Below are 9,333 nucleotides of genomic sequence, written 5' to 3'. Positions count from 1 at the left end.
TATTCAGTCTCTCAAGACATTCCCACACCAGTTTAGAGTTCACATAATTGGACCCAAGTGCCTTTATCGCTGCCTGGCTATCGGTGAGAATAGCTATGTTCTGCCCCCTGTAGTTCCTTTGCAGATTGAAGGAGGCACATTTGTCTATGGCGTATATTTCGCCTGAAATATGCTAGTGTACCTGCCCATTGGCTCAAAGTACATTTTCCTTGGACCAATGACACCGGCACCCGCTCCCTCTGCTGTGAGTGTACCAAGTAATCAGTTGCTGGTTTAAACCGTATGTCGCAGCCACGCTCTCCCAGTTTGCCTTGTTACTTCAACGTGTTTTAAACTTTTTATCGAAGTGAAACCTCGTTGTCATGTTATCCCTTGGTATCAGTAATTCGGGATACCGCCTTGAAAGAATATCAATTTTCCTTCGGTTTAGGCAGCTCCCCGCCTCACAGATACTCCCGGGCATCCTGAATATTGCCCTCCTTGCCTGCATCTGTGTGTGCAAATGGAGAGGGGTTAATCCCAGAAGGACCTCCAGGGATACCATTGGGCATGTTGCCCCACTGAGACACACGCAAGCCAGTCTTTGGAGATTATGTAATTCCCTGGCTTGTGTACTGAGTTCGGTTCTTTCTGCCTAGATTACTGCTCCATAGGTAATCATTGATCTTACTATTGCAGTATATATCCAAAGTAGTATCTTCGGGCTACAACCCCATTTTTTCCTGCTATGGATCTACAAGTCAACAGAGCCCTCGTGGCTTTCCGACATGTGTCTTCCAGAGTAATTTTTGGTCTAGCGTAATTCCTAAATATTTGTTTCTCGTTTCACTCCCATATCATGTAATCTTATTGCTCTCAGGTGATCAAGCTTACGCCTCCTAGTGAATGGTACTATGGTGGTTTTGGGGGTTAATCCGCAGTCCCACCTTCGTGCACCAGGCGCTAGTAATCCTTAGTCTAGTTTGGACCGGATATACCTTCTGTGGAAATCGCAACTTTATCAATGCCAAATTAGGTTCACATTCTAAATTAGGCACGACGAAATTGTAGATTAAAAAATACGACTCTAGATGACACAGCCTTTTCCTTGTTTGTTTTGCACAAAACCTTATTAAAATTGTTTCAAAGTTTGTCTGTCTGTCACACGCACTTTTCTCCAAAAGGGCTAAACCGATCCGAACCAAATTTGGTGGACAAATGGGAACTATGAAATGGTTTGAATTAGGAGGTAGTTTGTTAGCCGAAGTCTTAAAATGAAAGATATTTTTCCTGTTTACTGGCTAAAAGTATCTAATTTATACAAATATGTATTTCGGGGACCAACTGTCCCCTTCTTCAGTGTTTTATCGTTTGAAAAATTTCCTTCACCATTTGGTTTTTTTAGTTGTTCCTGTGATTATAATATCTTAAGGGGTTATATACAGTTAGAAGGCCGAAAAAAAGTGAATTTTCCAGAATTTTTTTTTGAGAAACCTTTTAAAGTTATTGATCTAAATATTTGGACATATATTATGGTATCTTTTAACAATATTTTCAGACTTAAAACTAGTAAAAATATTTATTTGGACAGGAGCTACAGCTGATCTCCGGAAGCTCCTCTCAAAAAAGGCGTTTTGCGGTGACCACTATATCACTGAACTGGAACCTCTGAAATTAAAAAACCAAACAGATTTCGTTAAAGTAATGCTAAATCTAGTAATTAATCGAAGGAATAAGCAAAATATTTTTTTTTGACAAAATGGTGGTTTCTAGAAAAAAAAATTGATTTTCGGCCAAAATTTTGGCCTTAAATTGCTTATAAAAAAAAGTATTAATCGGTAAGATAAAATCTTCGATCAATTACTAAAAAATATATTTAAAAAGCTTGTGTCAAAATTTGAGATCAAACGGTTTAGCCGTTTTTAAGTAATGTTGGTCACCGACTTTGAAAACACTATTTTGAGAAAAACGCGTTTAAAGTTTGAAAAGCACTTCACATAAGTTGAAAATTGTTTTTTTTCAACTTACATGGAGTCGTCTATTCCAGGACCATATAATAAACCCTCCGTCGCTTCGGCAGCTTCTAATAACTCGAGCTGATGTTCTCTGCGAGCCATTCTTCCATCTCGGGTGCTCCCACGCGCTCTGATAACGGAAATGGTCACGCGCTGCTCATCTTCTTTTTTAGCATATGAATGCGCATTGGATCCAAGTGTGATTCCTATTGCCTTCATATAATATAATAGTGATGCCATTCCTTAGTCTACAAAATTTTGCTGCACCTTTTAAACCTAATCCGAGGACTCTCATGACAAATAAAAATCGTCGATTTATTTCATAAGAGTGCGCGACAAAAGGACTTGAATTTATGTTACGATCTGCACACTTACCACACAGCAAAACAATTTTAAAACCAAGCCCTCGTCCAGAAGCAGTTTGAAACTTCACATTTCCGTCACAGGTCTTACATTTCACATATTCAGAAGTTGCTGCAAACACTGTTATAAAATTTAAAATGCGATACTCAACAGACTTGCTCTTGTTCTTTAAATTTTTTTGCCGAGGCACTGCAACTACTTTCATCCGTTTCGGCTGTTTTTGGATTAAAAACATTTTTTCGCTTTTTTGGTATCGACTTACGTATGTTAAGAGATTTTCTCATTTCTCTAGGAGCCTTCATTTTCAAATTACAAATAGAATTTTAACGAACTCACAAGTTTACTGCTTGGTTTAGCTGCTTATACTGACTACCACTCTTAAATATTTTCCAGTTTGGGGAGAGCAAAATTAAAATTTACCTTTCAGGTATAAAAACGACAATAACACACTGATGTTTGACCCATCTAAATACATTAGAAAGGAACATTTAGGATAGGTAGGTGCACAAAAGGGACACAGCGTTCCAGGTAAGCGCTGCCGCTCCGGCCTTATGCTTCCAACCGCTCTGAAACGCCTTTTAAAATTTGCATGTAACTTCGAAAATATTCACCGGAACGATATGAAATTTTCTGTGTGTATTCTTAAATATATGTACATTAAAAATTCTAACTGTATATAACCCCTTAATTAGGCGTCTATTCTTCTCCTAGTCCTTCCTAAAGGTTCCACCAAGGAGGAAAAATTGCTACCCGTGTGTAGCCTTTTTTCGGGGGGAATTATCGAGATGTGGAGACTCTCGTAGGAATCTAGTCTCCTAAAGTCCTTAACCTCCTTCAAGATAATGGCGCTTTCCAACGACAAATGATGTCCCTGCTCCATTATAAGTTTAACAACCGCGAACCTTATGTGTGGGTTATTCTTATTTTGAGCGGATTCGGCCTACTTTAAGTGTTCTAACTCCCTGGTGTGGACTAGCCGTTTTGTTTGCCCATTATTATGAAAGCAGCCGAATTGGGAATGCCTAACCCATCTCTACCGAGATTCAAATGCCTCACCAAAATGCATAAAGAAGGCAAAGAGGTCAGAGAGATAATCGCAGCAACGAATTTACCGACCCAAAATATTGCGAAGTGGCTCTTGGAGGAAGTCAAAATGTTAGGCCTCAAAATTGGAAAACGAGCAGTGGGAAACGGCAGAGAAGTCATTCCCAGACTCAACGAGGCCGGGAGGATACAAAGTGATGAAATGTTAGTATCCTTCGAAGTAAAAGCGCTGTTCCCAAGTGTACCGATGAAGGAAGCTCTACAGTTGTTCGGGGAATGGATCACGACACACAAAAACTCATCCGAATGGACTTCACGTGCATACGTGAATCCTATTTTACATTTAATGTTCAGGAACAGCATAGTCAAGTCAAATAAGGAGTTCAATAATCTTCTGAAATCTAAAAAAGCAATAGCAAGCATCAGCGAGGACATTAGGTTCCTCAAACGTGTATAAAACAGAACGTCACATCTAAAAGCCATGCAATTCATATTTCATCAGATCTACCGAACTACAAACTCCTAAGAAAGAAGATGGAAAGGATGACCACAACCATCATCATAAACGGCGCAACAACCGGTATCCGGTCTAGGCCTGCCTTAATAAGAAACTCCAGGCATCCCGGTTTTGCGCCGAGGTCTACCAATTCGATATCCCTAAAAGCTGTCTGTCTATTGTAGGTTAATTTGTTCACATTTGTGAATAATATTGAACTCCTAGTGTGAAGCCTATGAGGTTGACAATACAGTGCTTTCCAAATCAATTTTTTTTGAGTGACGGATGCAACAACTGTGGTTTCACGTTGAATGCCAACTCTGTTATGTACGCAATCACTGTGGCTCCATGCTGGACGCCAACTCAGATCTGGGCCGGGGTCCTTGGTTCTCACATATTATCTTCCTGTCAGGATACAGAGAATCGTACCATGACTTAGAAGTCAACAAAACTAAACCTACCCGGGTAAACTACTCTATTAATAAGGGAGAGGACTAGCTCACAAAAACCTAACGTTCGCCCCTGCCGCTTTAAACATAATGAGGGGAACCCTAAATAAACATGGGAGGGCTGACGAGCTATCCGTCCCCGAAGCTGTTTCCACGGGAAGGCTCTAAGGCAACCCCAGCGGACGACCGTCACATTGGGTCACACCATAATACATATATTACTTATTTACGAATTTTGTCTTCTTCATAAATACGAATTATTGTCTATAGAAAAAGAAATCTGCTATACTTAAAATTCAAATAACCTTCGTCCAATTCAACTGATCTAACCAATAGATATCAACGGAAGTAGCTCTTTCGCGGCAAAGGAAAAGCAAAGGGATAAGGAACATAATCCTATTCTGTCACGGAAATTAATCCTAAGTTCCAAGATATACAGGACTAATAATACTAATAAACTACACAACAAAATTAATTAGGAGTAAACTTATACCTAAGTTCCGCATGTCCATCAGGGAGGACCGAATGTGCCCTCCCAGATAGCACTTCAAAGATCGCTCCATTATAAGCTGAACATAGTGATCTTGTTTGGATTAAATTAGTCTCTTAGTCTACGCACCATGGCGCATTTATCCTATAAAGAGTACCTTACATTTAGTGTAAAATTACGCACTTACAATAATCTAGTCATTTCACTTATCGACTGGGGAACTTGATCCTTCATATGGTTGACCCTATCATCGGCATGGTGCCTTCACTGCGACAGCGGTCAGAGTCGCGGTGGATTCGATGGACGATGTTGTCACCGCGGACATGGCAGCATCCTCATTTTGCACAGGTGCTGCTTCCTTACGGTTCGCAACAAGCAGTCAAGGCGCTGCTGAGGCACTCATCGCCGCCTGCGGCAGGCACGACCACTAAAACTTAACGGCGACAAAGCTGTCATGTGAAATAAAAAATATCGGATTAATCTCTCAAGTTAAAGGTTAAATTCCCGATTTTTCTTAAGTTTACGATTGGAAATTGCCGGACACTTTCCAAAGTATTAAGGGCACTCTCCTGCTCGAGACGCATTTCTTTGCTCGTAACGCACAACTTATCACCATTAATCCAGGAACAAGAATGGAAGTGACGACGTTTGATTCCGCACTCGATAGGAAAACAATATGTCCGACACAATCGCGATCAACTTTTCACATTTAAGTGACTTTCATCCGGCGAGGCTTACTATTCGTCCATTTTTTCCCCGGGCGACCAACGATCTCCCATCCTTACAATTTTCGACATCCCAACCTCAAAAAAGAACGTTTCGTTTCAAAGGTACAGATAATTTCCTAAGACCAGCAAAAATGATGCATATCTGCAAACGATGAGTCCATAGTTTGGCACCAATCGCTGATATCACCCAGCCATTTCAGAAAACCGCCTATAACTGATGATGTTCTTCAAGTCGCGAACCTCCTTCATAATAAATTTGCCCTTCGGATGTTCAGGCCTTTATGATGAACAGCGGGTTATCCAAATACACAAATACCAGATTGCGCAAGTAAGCAGATACGGTTTTGTCCATCAGCCGCAAGGTAGTTTTAGGAGCGTCGAAGACCTCAAACGGCATGATACGCGATTGATAGAGCAATCGCGCTGAAACTGTCAGGCAGGTCTTTTCCTTGGACGCTTCATACGAGGGGAAGCTGATAAGTTCGAAACCTAAGGTAGTTAGCGATGACTCCTCCTCTCGTTGCTGATAATACTGATTACATGACTCAGGGTTAGTATAAATAACACTTCCTTTCCTTTGTTTGGTTCATTTGTAGTTAATCCCTGTACAAGCAACTCGGCCGAGGGAAGTATAAAATTAACTTCAAATTAGCAAAGATTGTATGACTGGGCTTCAAATATTGAAACATAGCCTGGATTTGAGGTGGTAATCAATTGGTATCATTTTGACGTTATGATGGATGGCTGAATTAGTTACTGTTGACAGGCCAGTTGCAGTGCCTTCTTGAGCTGTGAATGACAATTGACTTCTGCCTTGTTTTGACTGGTGGAAATCAAACAATAAAGAATTTTAGTTTGGCTCTAACCAAATGAATTTCAAGTATTGCCAGTACTAACTTCTTTCATACTACAAATCCATAGCTAGACAGTCGACGCCCCGTGATAATTCGTCCGGGCATGACCGTAGTCTCGTAGAATCGTTGCAAATTCCGTCAAATCATGTAAATATAGAAAATTTAAAATCCATCAATTTAACAAAACCTAATTACCACTGTCATAAATATAATTTCATATGCTCCTCCAACAGAAACATAGTATTTTCTGCCAATATTAAAAGACTATTCAGATAAAATTATTAATAAACATGGCAATGCATGTAATTAGTATTTTGAATATTTAAATAATAGTCGAATTAAATATCTAGAGACAGTCTGCCATGGAATCCCAATCCTAATTAAAAAGAAATTTTAAATTTAACTTTGGATATATGACTTTCGAAATTGGTTTTTGAGGAATTGACAAGGCCAGGTGATGAATTTAGGAAAAACACTGGATGATAATGATGTGATTAATAAATTATTAGTTAAATTAATAGCCAGAAATAAGCCAGATTTTTCTTCGTACATTACCGAATTGGCAGTGGCGTTTTTAATGTCACCAAGTTTGAATTTATATGTTATATTTTCTATCTATTCGGTTCTATAGGTTCATTCTCAGAAAATCAGTAATCTGATAATATAGCGAAGTTAAAAAAATTGAAATTCTTGAAGCCAAAATGGGTGATGATTTCCTAAGGATGGCATTTAGGTTTAGGTGAGAGATCAACGCTGATTTCACTACTTCTAGAGGATAAACTCTATTTAAACTCAATAAAAAAATAATAGCACAAGCAGTATCAACCAGTTCTCCTGTCGATGGCTTGTTATCCCATCGAAAAAATTAAGCTGTTGTTTCTATGTTTAATTGGACAGATGCAAATTTTAATCAGTTAGTTAGCGGTTACAGGTTTTGTCACTACATTCTTTAAACTGATGTGGTCAGCATTACGCTTGTCCTGATTTCCCCCATCTAGCATACGATTTAAACCTCTTCACGACCAGTAAGATTTGAACCTTGAATTTTGTTGTCAAGGGTATTACTCTATGGCAAAGAGCTAGAGGGAAATTCTGCAAAGGAATCAGAGGAGTGGCAATGGGGAACCCCCTATCCCCCCTTTTGAGTGACATATTCATGGGCCCGATTTAGAATGATCAACACTCCAAAGGTTTGCTCCCCAAAATGTGGACAATTTATGTAGATGACATTTTCACCATTGCCCAAAGAGAAAAAGTGGCGGAGATGCGCCTGATTAAGGTACACTGGAATCTAAGATTCAAAATGAAAATTGAAGACGATGGAGAACTCCCATTTCTAAATTTAAATATCATTAGAGAGGAAATGGGGATATATTTTGCTATTTACAGAAAGCCTACACACACGCAGTGAACCATTCCAAAAAAAATTGAACCACTCCCATTTACATAAACTGGCTCCTTTCCATATAATAATCCGCAGATTGTTGACAATGCCCCTCAGTGCTGGAAGACTTAGGAAAAAAAAGGAGTATATCACCGACACCGGAGTGAAGAGCGGCTTCCACCTGCCGATTATTGAAAGCTTTATGACTAAAAGAGCGAAACGGCGGGAAAAAGAGGTACTAACAACCCTCGTTAACAACTTGGAAGGGACAAGAAGAATAGGGGTCACACACTCTGCGGCTTCGTCGAAACTGAAACAAGTCGAGAAACCGAAAGCTAGACGCTTCAGGTTTGAGTGCGTGACAGTTGCAATTGTATAATAATTCAAAATTCAACTGTGTCAGCAGCTATTTACACTAATAATTTGCTCTGCAAAATACTTTATCGATTATAGCTAACTCCATACGTTTTACACTAGGAGTTTAACATTATTAGCAAATGTGGAGAAGTTCACCAAAAACAGATACCAAAGGGCTCACCTAATAGCAGCAAAGGGTAAAAGGGCTCAGGAGAAATAACTTCTCCGTATGTGGGACTTTAATATTTCACTCGAGTGTCAATCATTCTCGTTAATTATGACGTCTGTATCTTATTTGCATGCTTTAGAAGCAGTAAATTCGCGTGAAAGTTTGATATTGTCCTTTATGCTGGTACAAAATTTGGTAGACCTAGTATGAACTTAAGAGGGATTTCGAGGCAGCTTCCAAAACTTGGTAGTATATTAATAGTAAGTTTATTTGAGCAGATATCGGAATGGGGCATATTTTGATGCCTAGATTTCGTATAAGCGCACCACCCGCCCTTTAAACTTCACGTAAATTTATGTCACTCACTGCATGCGTCGCGAAAGGAACCTAAAAAATATTCTTCTTTCTTCTTGTTCAGCCTTTGTCCCGTTCACAAGTGGGGTCGCCCGTCGTGATCGGCCTCACCATTTAACTCTATCAAATGTCTGACGCAATCTCGAGGCTTTTAAGTCCCCATTCAGCGTATCAAGCCACCTTTGTTTCGGATGGCCTTTTGGTCATTTACCATCGACTTCGATGTTCAGACCAATCTTGGCAAGTGAGTTCTCGTTGGCGCGAATTACGTGACCACACCATCGAAGAAGCCTCTCTCGCAGTTTTTCCACGATCGGTGCAACTCTATATCGATCGCGGACATCCTCATATTAAGGTTGCGAATATTGTGTGATGGGTCACGGTAATGAATTTCAGATGCTACATAGCTGTCCATCAAGCCATTATAAAGTTTGAAAAGGTTACATGCGTCAGTTAAAGATCTACGGGATTGCAGAGATGTCAGGTTTAGGAAAGCCAGACGTTCAGGATGTGTCGAGTAGGGAAGGTTTTTTTTAAGGTTAGGAACCGAGTAAATCTCCTTTGTACAGATTATGGTAAGGGACCATACTACCCAAGCATATTCAAAAATATTACGGACGAAGGATTTATAAAGGATGACTGAGGAATGGA

Source organism: Hermetia illucens, chromosome 1, assembly GCF_905115235.1.
Source record: "Hermetia illucens chromosome 1, iHerIll2.2.curated.20191125, whole genome shotgun sequence".
In the NCBI taxonomy this organism is placed as follows: Eukaryota; Metazoa; Arthropoda; class Insecta; order Diptera; family Stratiomyidae; genus Hermetia; species Hermetia illucens.
The sequence above is the reverse complement of the archived record's forward strand: the minus strand, read 5'-3'. Positions refer to the sequence as shown.